Source organism: Cylas formicarius, unplaced genomic scaffold (genome assembly GCF_029955315.1).
Source record: "Cylas formicarius isolate icCylForm1 unplaced genomic scaffold, icCylForm1.1 PGA_scaffold_5__7_contigs__length_24384050, whole genome shotgun sequence".
Taxonomy (NCBI): Eukaryota; Metazoa; Arthropoda; class Insecta; order Coleoptera; family Brentidae; genus Cylas; species Cylas formicarius.
The window spans coordinates 11,106,317-11,119,118 of record NW_026844341.1 but is presented as its reverse complement, the minus strand read 5'-3'; the positions used below and the strand labels follow the sequence as shown (position 1 = coordinate 11,119,118).

The following is a 12,802-nucleotide window of genomic DNA, read 5'->3' as shown; positions in this document are numbered from 1 at the left end:
ACAATAATTTTTGATACTAATAATTTCCTTACCTTGTCGTAAGTCGATTGCGTATATTCTTTCGGCCTAATTTCCCTCTTAGACATGCTTGAAACTCTTAAAATTCCTGCCTTGTATTGTATTGTCCTTAAAATGAATACAATATTCTGTTCAACATTTCCTGGTGTTTGATATTTTGTTTCTGTACATCTAATACATCTTTTATATTTATTATAATATTTTATTATTATGATTATTATTATTGTATATTATTATATTTCATTATTTATTAACCTATAAACGTACAAAAGGTTAAATAATGTTATAAAATACGACGTTATTCCACTAAACATGCAAAATGTCTTTTTTGTAAACTAAAATATTAAGTCAATTTTACTTTGTTGAGTTGTGGTGAAAAACTATTTGTTGCGCAGTTGTGTTCTGCATTTTAACTTACCTACCCAACGAATTTACTACCTACAATTAATTAAATTCCTGTTTAGTATTAAAGTTGATATCCCTATAAAAATCGCTGGTTCTAGCCTAAACATATATTATGTTTATTTATCTATCACTCGATCGCGTAAGTGTCCCTGTACGTCAAGTCTCATCTGTTGGAGGATCCCCTTTTCGAAACCTCGCCCCCCCCTACACACACACATACAGGCGGAAATGTTTGAAGTTCGGATCTGTAGGACAAGAAACTCACGTCTTACAGTGACGTTTCCCACACGCTATATAAGCGTATAATTAGGTATTTTACTGAAGGGAGTAGAAGAACTGTGTGTATTCCTAGTTTTTTAAACAATGTGGTTCAACGAAGATTTAGAGGCAGCAGCAGCTGCAGTGGTAATTATATTACAATTGCAGTAGAAACAAGTAAATGTTAGATTAGACCAAGTCTTATAGAGAGAAACTCACATGGTGTCGTACGTCCTTTAAGTTCGTTAAAGAAAAATGATATATCTTACTTTCCATACAAAATTTCACCTTTAATTCAAAAAGACCAATAATGGAGCTACTACATCTCCATTGGAACGCCTCCAACGGGAGATTCACATACTTCTCTTACGTATTTCGAATTTCCAAACAAGCAAGTTCCCTAATTGTATCAGAAGTATGTAATGCTATTATATCAGTTCTTCGTGATCAAATTAAGGTAAGTGCAAGTTTTTCAATATTTAAAGTAAACGAAAGTAACTATTTCATTCATTTGTTATCGTCAAAACGATGTTACATTAAAAAATAGTTGATAAAGCTTTGTAAATAATATCGTGTTAGCCGTTAACAGTAATTGAGGCCAAGGTGAAGACGCATACTCATTTGGTGGTCGTATTTGCTAATGGAAGCCTAACACAATATATTTCCATTTCAATGTTCTATGGTGATTTGCTCCAAAAATGCTGAACTGGTTTTTCGTTTTATTTTTGTATTGCAATTAGTGTTGAGGCTGGTCAATTGACCTTCAATCCACCACTTCTTAATTGACTAATCAAAAGTTGTTAATAGTGAACGTTTTGCTTAAGATGCAGTTAACCAAATATCAATATCCATATGACAACCGATAAAAACAAACTTTAGACTTAAAGCACTTTCCTGTTCTTTTGATATTTTCGTTTCACTAATAATTAGTAAGTTCTGTTAACAATGAAAAATATGATATATTAATATATTTTATACAACAAATTTAGTTGAGCAAAAATTACAAAAAAACATACAATAAAGGAAACAGAGAAAGAAAAGAGATAAATGTTTTAGGACATGTAGAACAACACCTTCGTCATCGTGTTCGTAAGTTAAAAAAGAAATTTGTTGCCAAAAACTGACGGTCAGAGGATGTTGACGAAATATAAATATCATCCATACATTTAATATAATGTTTTGCCAGTGGTGTTTACAACTTTATGTTTGAAAGAATACAACAAGGATTGATGCTTTGGAATTGGGTTGTCATGTTTTATTTTGTGCATTTATGGTTTATAAGATTCTACGAAGGTAAGAAAATATTTTTGCCAATGTTAAATATAATAATTACCTGCCTAGCACTTATAACGCTGCTTTCTGGAAAGGATTGGGATATATTTAATGACGGTAAAAGGGATACTGACTATTAGCTTACCTCATGATTGATAGATATTCAAGATATGTTGTGGAGTGTTTCAGTCTTAGGAAAACATTTCCTAATAGACAGGAACCCATAGTAAGCTGGTTTAATAAGGACATAAAAAACAAAAAAGAGATTATATCTATGATAAAAATTATGTGTAATATGAAAAATGATCCATATCTTTGCGAGCTATATTAATCGATAAAAACAACTATAAGATGTCTATATCTACTGCAAAAAGGAGAGCTTATGAACAATTATTAAGAAACTCGAAAAATAAATCCAGACAAGATCAGGTAACTCTTGATATTTGCAAAAATATAATAAAAACACATTTAATAAAATATTGCGTTTATTCTATAGATGACACCATATTAAAAAATTGATAATAACAAATAAAATACCCATTATAAAAAGGTATAAATATTTATAAGTATATATAAGTATTGGATCCGGGTACTGTTAGTGTAGTTTTTTGACGTGTGAATATACAATTTTCTGTAGTCTGTATCCTGAGAGTTACTCCTCATTTAGGGTATCGGCCATGGATCACGAAGCGCAAAAAATTCTGGATACTTCCATCTGGCCCACGGGTGTGTTGATAAATCATTTTTTCCCCAGGCGTCTGACAAGAGAAAAAACCGATCCAATTCCAGTATCAACAGAGAGACGTCTAGTGAGTGAGAATCCCGACCCAAGACTACCGATGGAGGTAGGAACAGCATTAATATCTTGAGCTACAATGTGCAGGGTCTCCTAAGTAAACTCGATGTGGTTACTGAATATCTAAATTCTATTGGTTTTGACATTGTATGTTTCTGTGAACATTTTGTAAATGGTGAGGAGTTGCTTAATATTATTAAGGTTCACAATTATAAATTAGTTGGATATTATTGTCGTCTCAGTACCTCCAGAGGAGGAACTGCTATATATGTTAAAAATAATATTGCCTGTAGCAGTCTTAATCTGAGTAAATATTGTCTGGATCTTCACGCAGAGTTTTGTGGTGTGGAGATACCAGTGCTTAATCTTATTTTAATCAATGTTTATCGCTCTGACTAGAGGCAATTTTTCTATATTTGTAGAAAAACTTGAACTCTTGCTCGCTGAAAGGTTAATATTTTGACCTTACCATCACTGTTTATTGACTATACAGTCACTCTCATACATGAGCTAAAGAACGATATGCCTAAGCACTGTGATCGCCACAATCACTACACCAGGGGATCTGAATTAATTGTCCAGGGCCATTCTAGGCTGCGCACATCCGAGTTAAATAAATGGTACATTAATTACTACAATGTTCTACCAACCGTTGTCAAGGATCTGCCATTCACTAAATTTTGTAATATAATAAAACAATTTCTATTGAAGAACGCATTCTATATTGCAGATGAGTACATCCGTGTTGCGTCACGAGTGTCTCCATAATACTAATTGGGAATTTATTTATTTATTTATTTACTTTTTTTTACCTAATTTTTGTTTCAATGTTTGGTGTTTGTCTATCTGATAATTATGTTGCTCTCTATGAATGTTATTAGAATGTGTTTGATATTGTGACTTGCCATTTGTTGTTCTTGTAATGTATTTAATGGCCAATAAAGTCTAAAGTCTATTATTATTATTATTATTATTATTATTATTATTATTATTATTATTATTAAAATTACTATTATTAAGTTTTCATAGAAACTTCCACAGGCTACTGTAATACTTTTTAAAAAACTTCTGGATTTCTCCTGTGTCGGTTTTTGCTGAGTTGAAATCATCATGGTCAAGAAACCCTAGTAGATTTTCTTAGACATTTAAAATCTATACACCCTAACATACGTTTTACCACTGAGTTGGAAACTAATAATAACCTTCCATTCTTAGATATTCTTATCAATAGAAAACCAGACCTAACATTGGGTCATTGTGTTGACAGAAAACCTACGCACACAGACCGATACCTTAATGTATGGTCACATCACCATCCGGCCCAAAAATAATCGGTTACCAACTCTCTTGTTTACAGAGCCGTAAAACTAGCTCAGCCCGAGTCACTGAAAACAGAATTAAAACACCTTACGTCTGCTCTTCTCTCTAATAATTTCCACATTAAAGATATTAAGCGTTCCATCAAAAAATACACTTCACCACAGCCTTCCAATAGCAATGAGGCCGAAAGCAATCCTACACTTGCCAATGTGGCCCTTCCTTACATTCAAAACATCACCGACCACATATCAAAAGTTCTAAAGAAGTATAACGTCAAAACTACATTTACCACTTGTCCAAAATCTCTCAACATCTTCGGTCCGTCAAAGACAAAATTCCATTTGAGATGCCAGGAGTTTACAGCATTCCATGCATATGCGGTAAAGAATACATTGGAGAGCCCGGAAGAAAAATATCAACTAGGATCAAAGAACACGAAAGAGCCTTGGGACTAAGACAGATAAACTAATCAGCTGTTGGCGATCACACTCATGAAACCGGACATAGAAAAAATAGAAATCTATAGACAACCTAACAATCTTAACCGCGACTCAGGTCTCTACCTGTCACCAATTTGGGAATCAGTCATCCGAGACGGTGTATATGCTCCTCGTTATATATACAACCAAAGCAAAAACCGACGCAGGGGGAATTCAGAAGAAGTGTTGTAAAAAGTATTATTACTATTATTATTATCATTATTATTATTTTTGTTATATCACAGCTTCTTTGTTGTTCGCTTGCGTTGATCATGCTACCGGAGATATACTATATCCCTAAGGTAAAAGATTAAGCAATAACTTTTCTTATAATGTGGTCTGTTCCATATAATGCTACAGATTGAAGTTGGTCCACAGTAATATTTATATCGAGTTTAGCAAGATGATTATCTAGCGCTGTTGAAACTGCTTCTGTTGCTCTTAGTATCAGTAGGATTATTACAGTTTTCATTTTCCAAATTCTATTAATTTCAATGGTTAGGTCGCGATACTTAAGTTGTTTTTCTGCCTCTTTATCTCTGATGTTATAATCACTTGGGATTGCGATATAAATCAGATAACATCTACTACTTTTCGTATCCTTGACAATTATATCGGTTTATTCGCATTAATTCTGCGATCCGTTATAACTCGCTGATTCCAGGTGCTTGTTATATGTTCTTTTTGCGTGACCTGGACTGGTTAGTGCTGATACCACGTTCTGGATACATCCATCCCATATTTTTTTGGAGATTTTGTAATGGACCAATTTAGCAACACTATCGTGTCTCTCGATGTATTCTCTTTTTGTTAAGACCGGGCATTCCGAGATGATATGGTGAATTGTTTCATCCTGTTCTTTGCATATTCTGCATTTTCATTCAACATTTCGCCCAATAACGTTTTTGGAGAAATATTTGGTAATATTAGCATGACCTTGAGCCGCTATAATTAAATTGTCAGTTTCTCCTTTTAATTTAAGCCATTTCAGACTATTTTCTTTGTGGACGGATTGGTTGTTGAACACCTGTGATAGATATTGGAAATGCATTGCTTTTCGCTGTCATTCTTCCTTGATCTTATGTGATAGTATCTTTTTATATAGCCATTTGCGTTCTTGATTTACATCTGTAATTTCTATACCCAGTTCTGTTCTGATCTGTGTTGTTTAAAATCGCTCACTATTATATTTTCTTTTTTTTTAGCTTGCCTCTTTTGAATATTGCTTTTGCACACTTTTTTAGCCCAAACTGCATAACAATTTCTTTGCTAAAGTTTCGTACTGTAACTATTTGTTCTTCTAAGTTGGTCTCGCTTTTGACTATCAGTTTTAAGTCATCCCTGTGTTCGTCCTGTTTAATTCGGTAGAGAGTGGTATTAGGGATATACAGAACAGGAGAGGTGAGAGCGAATCTCCCTGGAATATCCCTCTCCTGATTTTCATGTCTGGGATTGTTATTTCCGAGTCTCTCGTTCTTAGGTGTGTACTCCAGTTCGTCATCATATTTTGGCATGTCTTGATAATATTTTCATGTACGCCTACTACTTCATTATTTAGAGATCACATGCACTGCGAAAAAAGTTGTGCTGTTACATTCAAAGCTTTTTAATAACAGAAAGACCCAAGCCTAACTTTATCCTTTCGTGGGCCTCTAAAAGTTTAAAAGCTCCAGGAGCTCTAATTTCACTTAGCGAAACAAGTGAAATAATTTCGCGTTTCAAACAACGAACGCACATTTTTCCGGCGATTTTATTTTCTTCCGAACAATGGAACCGAATCGGAACGCATTTCACCGCAGCACAGTTTGAACATTTGCCACGGACACTTGCAGCAAATTACGGTTTCAATTAAAACTTTGCGTCAAAAAGCTCGGTAGAGTTGCTAGTTTTTGTTTCGCTATACGCTCCGTCGAACCCGAACGCAATTTTTCCCCTAATTTTCCGATTCCGTTTTTTTTTTAAATAAAAAACATTTCCCCGTAATTTTGCTGCCATCGGCTATATTTATATGACCGCAGGGGGAAACTAACAACCCAAATTCATTTTATATACGTCGCCATACGTCGTCGTTATGTTGCCACTTTAATGTCCCCATCGGAAGTTATGATATCGTATTGATCCCGACGATGTCCTTTAACTTGTCTCGACGTAGGTGGAAAAGCGAGGATAATAATAAACGAAAAACTAGGGAAAGACGTCCGGCCGTAGTTGTCATACTAAAGCGCTGTAGTATACAGGGTATACTAAGAAACAAGTCAAATTTGTTTATCAATATCCCTGGAACCATTGTTGTACTCGTTATATGTCTTAAATTTGCAAGCGCAGGGCTTACAGCACTGTATTGCACATATGCAGACGATACAGTGCTACTTTAAAGTGGTGAAAGTGAGAATACGTTTTGATTTAAATATTTAAATATTTTTATTCTTGGTTCCAGTGCTTTACGCACTGCTTAAAGAATTCTCAATTAATTTTTTCTTACCTATCGAAAATTGAAAGAGGAATACGAACTAAAAGCCTGAAAGTTGTTTACGTGAATATTTAAAATTAATAATTAGAAGCATTTTGTAATTAGGAACGATTGTGATAATAGCAATAGATACGGGCTACTAGAGATATAGGGCCCCTGTCTATGCTGAAAATACAGGAACTTTGAAACGACAACACATTGAGTATTGAAAGTTGGAAAGTTCGGATATTCTCGAGATATTAGCGCAAGGTTTTGGGAGCAATCGGATGTTTTCGGAGATATTACCCGCCGCTTGAATTTTGACGTTTGTGAATATGTGCATTCTAACTAACGATCGTAGAGAAAGTTTGGAACGCAACACTTGTGGTCACTAGTTTATTAGCACTCGCTCGTGCCAAATAAACTAATGACTCAAATGCCATGTACCACACATAAAATACTAACTTGCACATAAAGCCACACGTACCGGTGTACAAACATATTTTTCCTTACTATTTTGAAAGCAAACACAATAAGTTTTTCAGTGGGTGAGCGGCATTTTTGTCACAAAACACGAAAGTGGTAGGATCATAATCAATAAACACCGAAAATGAAAACAACAATGCCACAGACTGGTAATATTCTGTGACAATAGCAACAACGTGGCTCGGCGTTGCCAATAACGTCCGGATTTCAGAGAAAATAAGTAGTTTCCAGGAAATTTTGGACAATGCCCAGTGAGTTGACAATTGATGCAATACGAAAGAAAAGTCAGCGTAATATATAGACTCCTTCTTATAGTAATTTTTTTTAAGTGATATTGACAAAATGATGCCAAAATAACCCAATAATCATATTATTGTCGTAGATATTAATTATACAGGTCTACAAAATTAAACTTTTTGATAGATATTTTTATTTTGAAAATTGATTTTATATAATTTTGGTTGCTGATTTCAAAAATTATATGCATTTCTTTTGTATCACGTAAGGTTTTTTTGCGAATATTAAAGGAAAAAAACGATATTTCTAAAACAATTTATTTTTTATTCAGTGGAATCATAGTTAAAAAAATGAAAAAAAAAAACTTTACTCATCCTTTTTTGAGTGAAATCTTCGTCTTTTTGTCAGCTGTAGTCCGCCATTATTTTCTTTAATGTACTGTTGAAGCCTCTTTCCCTGTTCTTCTAGTTAAAAAAAAATGAAAAAAAAACTTTACTCATCCTTTTTTGAGTGAAATCTTCGTCTTTTTGTCAGCTGTAGTCCGCCATTATTTTCTTTAATGTACTGTTGAAACCTCTCTCCCGGTTCTTCTAGTTAAAAAAAATGAAAAAAAAAACTTTACTCATCCTTTTTTGAGTGAAATCTTCGCCTTTTTGTCAGCTGTAGTCCGCCATTATTTTCTTTAATGTACTGTTGAAACCTCTCTCCCGGTTCTTCTAGTTAAAAAAAAAATGAAAAAAAAAAAAACTTTACTCATCCTTTTTTGAGTGAAATCTTCGTCTTTTTGTCAGCTGTAGTCCGCCATTATTTTCTTTAACGTACTGTTGAAACCTCTCTCCCGGTTCTTCTAGTTAAAAAAAAAATGAAAAAAAAACTTTACTCATCCTTTTTTGAGTGAAATCTTCGTCTTCTGTCAGAGAGCTGTTGTCTGCCATCATTTTCTTTAATGTACCGTTGAAACCTCTCTCCCGGTTCTTCGCTAACTGCTTTAAGATTTTCAGGAAGATTGTTCAAGTGTGAAAGCAAGAAATACACTTTCGAATTCATATTACAACCTAGACGATGAAAGTATTGTAACATATTTACAATAATGCTGCCGTAGTTCTCGTCCTTAGAGTTCCGAAGAAACTTATCTATTACTTCTTTAAATGAGACCCAGACTTTTTTATCGACATCGTTCTTTGTGTTTTGGTTAGATAATAATGATGTTCTTATCTGCGGCCCAACAAAAATACCTTCTTTTATCTTGGCATCAGATATGGCCGGAAATTTCTCTCACAAATATTTGAAACACTGTCCATTTTTGTATAGGGTTTTAACAAACTGCTTCATCAAAAAAAAAACTTTTTTGGGGTCAGCTAACACGTTTTTGCTATGAGGTGTAAGGCTGTTCTAGAGGGCCATTCTATTTGAGTTCAATGTCTATCTCAATGTCCTATTTCCATATTAATACATTCTTAAATACTAGGAATACAATGCAACCAAACTGCACATAAGCAGGTCGCAACGCTGTATTGACGCTTCTACGCCAACTCTCTGCTTATTCTAATAGTTAAAGGCTAGAGTCTTTCCAGTAGAACTAAAGACGAATAAAGTAAGTGTTTTCTCCGTTTTGCGGAAATAACATAATATGGGCTTTAACGGAAAATTGTATAGTAATCTATCAGTACGTTAAACTAGGTGTGTTTTGTAACGAGACATTTCGATTTAGTCCTTAGTCCTAGCAAATTGTTAGCCTTAAAGCTGCATACAGGGTGTTTTCTAATCGAAGGTCAATAATTATGGAGACGATTTTTGGGTTCATTTTAATAAGAAAACTTCTATGAACATATATCATAAACTTTTGGGATACATATTGATAAAATTTAAAGTAATAATATATATTTTGTTTAATGAAATTTTGCACACGTACATTATTTAGGGTACCACAATTTTTTAAAAATACACCAGTGGCGGGCGTACGGAATTTCACGTGGTGCGCCGCTGATTTCGCTTAAAATAAAAACCATTCTTACAATTTGCAATGATTTCTAAAAAAAATTCATTTCTAGATTCTTTCAATTGATCTACGGTTTTAGGTTAAACTAACAACCTCTTCTCTGCATGGTCATAACAATATTGTTAATATTGCAGCATGCAGAGAATTACTATCGTTATTATTTCTTATTTAAGTAATTCTCTAAATGTTTTATCAAAATGCTTTAAACAATCGATGTCGGAATACGAAATAACTAAACTTAAATAAATTAAATAAATTTCAATAAGAATCGTTTATTATTTATCTTGTTGTTAGGATGTTATGTTATTTCATTAAAACTGTAAAAGCAAAAATAACCTTCTTCTATTTTTTTTTTCTGAAGGACAGCAGTTGGTAACTAAAAACTAGTTAGTTTTAATTTTGTTTACTTTAATTATATTTTATTTTTCACAAAATAAAATTTTCTATTTAACCAGTGCAGTGACGACCTAATTAACCAAATACTATTAAACAGTCACTGATTTCATTTGATTAATTTATGGACAGATTTGATCTCTTAATTTTTTTTAACCCGTCGTACCGTTTTGACTTCCATACCTCCGGCACTGATGTATTTGTAGTACATGTGTGCCAAATTTCATCTAAACATCTAAGGTAGTATTGCAGATATTTAAAACTTTACCACCATGTATCTCAAAAGTTAAGACGTTCAGGATATATGTTCATTTGAAATTTTCTTTTTAAAATAGACCCAAAAATCACCTCCTTAATTATTGACATTTAATTAGAACACCCTGTGTAAGACATTTACCAAATGGAATTCGAAAAAATAATAAATAAGGATATTATACATGTTTCACATGGCTGTCAATATTTAGATGTAATTTTGGATGAGCACTTAAACTGGCAGAGAGTGCATTGTAGTTTATATTTATCCCAGAGGAGAACTGATATATAATTCTCTTCATTTAGCAACCAAATATGTCAGTAGTGCAAGTGATGGCATCAGAGTTACGAATTTTTATCCACATTTTGTTAACAAATGCAAAAACTTTCCAGACCAGTAAAGGCAACTTATTGCCAGAAGCATGGTGTCGTTAGTGTTTTGCTATGCTGCCAGTAACTGCGCGCTAACCAGAATAGAATTTTATTTCTTTGGTAGCAGATATCGAAATCTGTACTTTACTGCTATCTTAAGATCCTACGATCTTAAGACCTCCGCTGACAAACAGGGGACGGTAAAGTGACTTAAAGTTACTACTGCGGTGAGTTTTCAAATAAAAATAAGTCGATTTTTGATTTTTCGACGACCAATAATTTTTGTTAGAAACATTTTTGAAGGCATATCTTCAAATGAATTCAGATAAACATACGGAATAGATCGCAGTGAATATGTTATGTTCTGTTTTTATTTGATTTATGTAAAAATAAACCAATTTCAAGAGTTTTTTTGTTAATCTCAAATCTCTGCTTTATAAAGTCTCGTTATTTGTATTTAATAATTGTATTTCATAATTTATTTAATTTAAGTAATGCAGAAAATGTCGCATTGCTCCTAGCCTTTCGAATTTATTTATGAGTTATACGCTAGTTCGTTTTTATTATCAAACGAAAGTTTTATTCAGTCATAATTGGGTATCCATTATTCGGAGAACTTTTTTATTGTCAATTCGTTTCAAAGACTCCTGTCGTTAGCGGAATATTAAAAAGTCTTCGCAAAATACAAAATAAGAGGAAATTTTCTCCTGCGAAACAAAAACCTGAAGCTGAAACAAGAATCGCTTTTGTATTTCTTTGTGCAATGTTTTTATGAAAACGATGAACTATACCCGGTGGCCCAAGATTAAACAGTGAGACATTTTAAATATACATGGTGACAAGTGCCTATCAACTGCATTGGAACCCATGTTATGAAGGGTACTTGAAGTTTCCAAGATTGTTTAATTATTTAAAGAGTCGTTAATGTTTCCTTTACAGACGATTAAAGGAAATTACAGGCTTAGTGAGGATATTAATGTAAAATTAGGAAATACTGAGGGAAAATGAAACGAAATTATTTTATATTATAACCAAATGCGAGAGATTTCGCGTTATATAAACTTATGTTATAGTATAGTACGTTTTTTTTTTATAATAATATTATATATATATATATATATATATATATATATATATATATATATATATATATATATATATATATATATATATATATATATATATATATATATATATATATATATATATATATATATATATATATATATATATATATACAATACATATATATATATATATATATATATATATATATATATATATATATATATATATATATATATATATATATATATATATATATATATATATATATATATATATATATATATATATATATATATACAGGGTTTTTCACTTAAAACTCATCTCATTAACAAAATTAGTGCAGCATGTGCCGCTATCACAAGAAGGACTCTCCTACAAGTGACCCAAGCTCATCTGTTAAAAGTTTTTGATAGTTGTGTTCGAGCAGATGGACATAATTTTGAACAAAATTTTTGAAATATCTTATTATGTAGTTAATTGCAATAATAATTTTGGTTATTAACTTGTAGTTATTTTACTGTTTTTTCATTTATTTATCATGTTATCAGAACTAAATCGATAAAAAATAATAAATAAAATCATACTAAAATAGTTGAAATCTATTGTTTGTAATTGCACTTAAAACAACTGCGATAACAATGGTTGCCATAGTAACTAACATTCATGGCATTCTTGTAAAAATAAGCGTTAATCACATTTTTTATTTATCAAGAAATGTTTACTTTAAATCGGTATAGCTTAGAAACGGGTAAAGTAAATAAGTTTGAGTAAATAACAAAAAAGTTTTTAAATAATATGTACTTTTGTATGCGCGTATTTTCAAAGTCTCTGCAATCGAATAATTTTTCGACGCGTCGCGACGCCCAGCTCTTTGCAGGCGTCGAATTTTTGAAACTTTAGGAAATATCTACTTGACCCCACACTTTGAGTACTTTTTACATAAGTTAAATATTTCTTTTCGGTTTGGACTTATTGGCGTGCGGAGTTTTAAGTGAAAA

General features: G+C 32.4%; 1 protein-coding gene across 1 annotated transcript in view; it reads left to right on the top strand.

The window, feature by feature from the left end:
• LOC132702315 (ras-related and estrogen-regulated growth inhibitor) overlaps positions 1 to 12,802 on the top strand; it is an 82,419-nt gene that overhangs the window by 50,168 nt on the left and 19,449 nt on the right. The window lies entirely within an intron of this gene.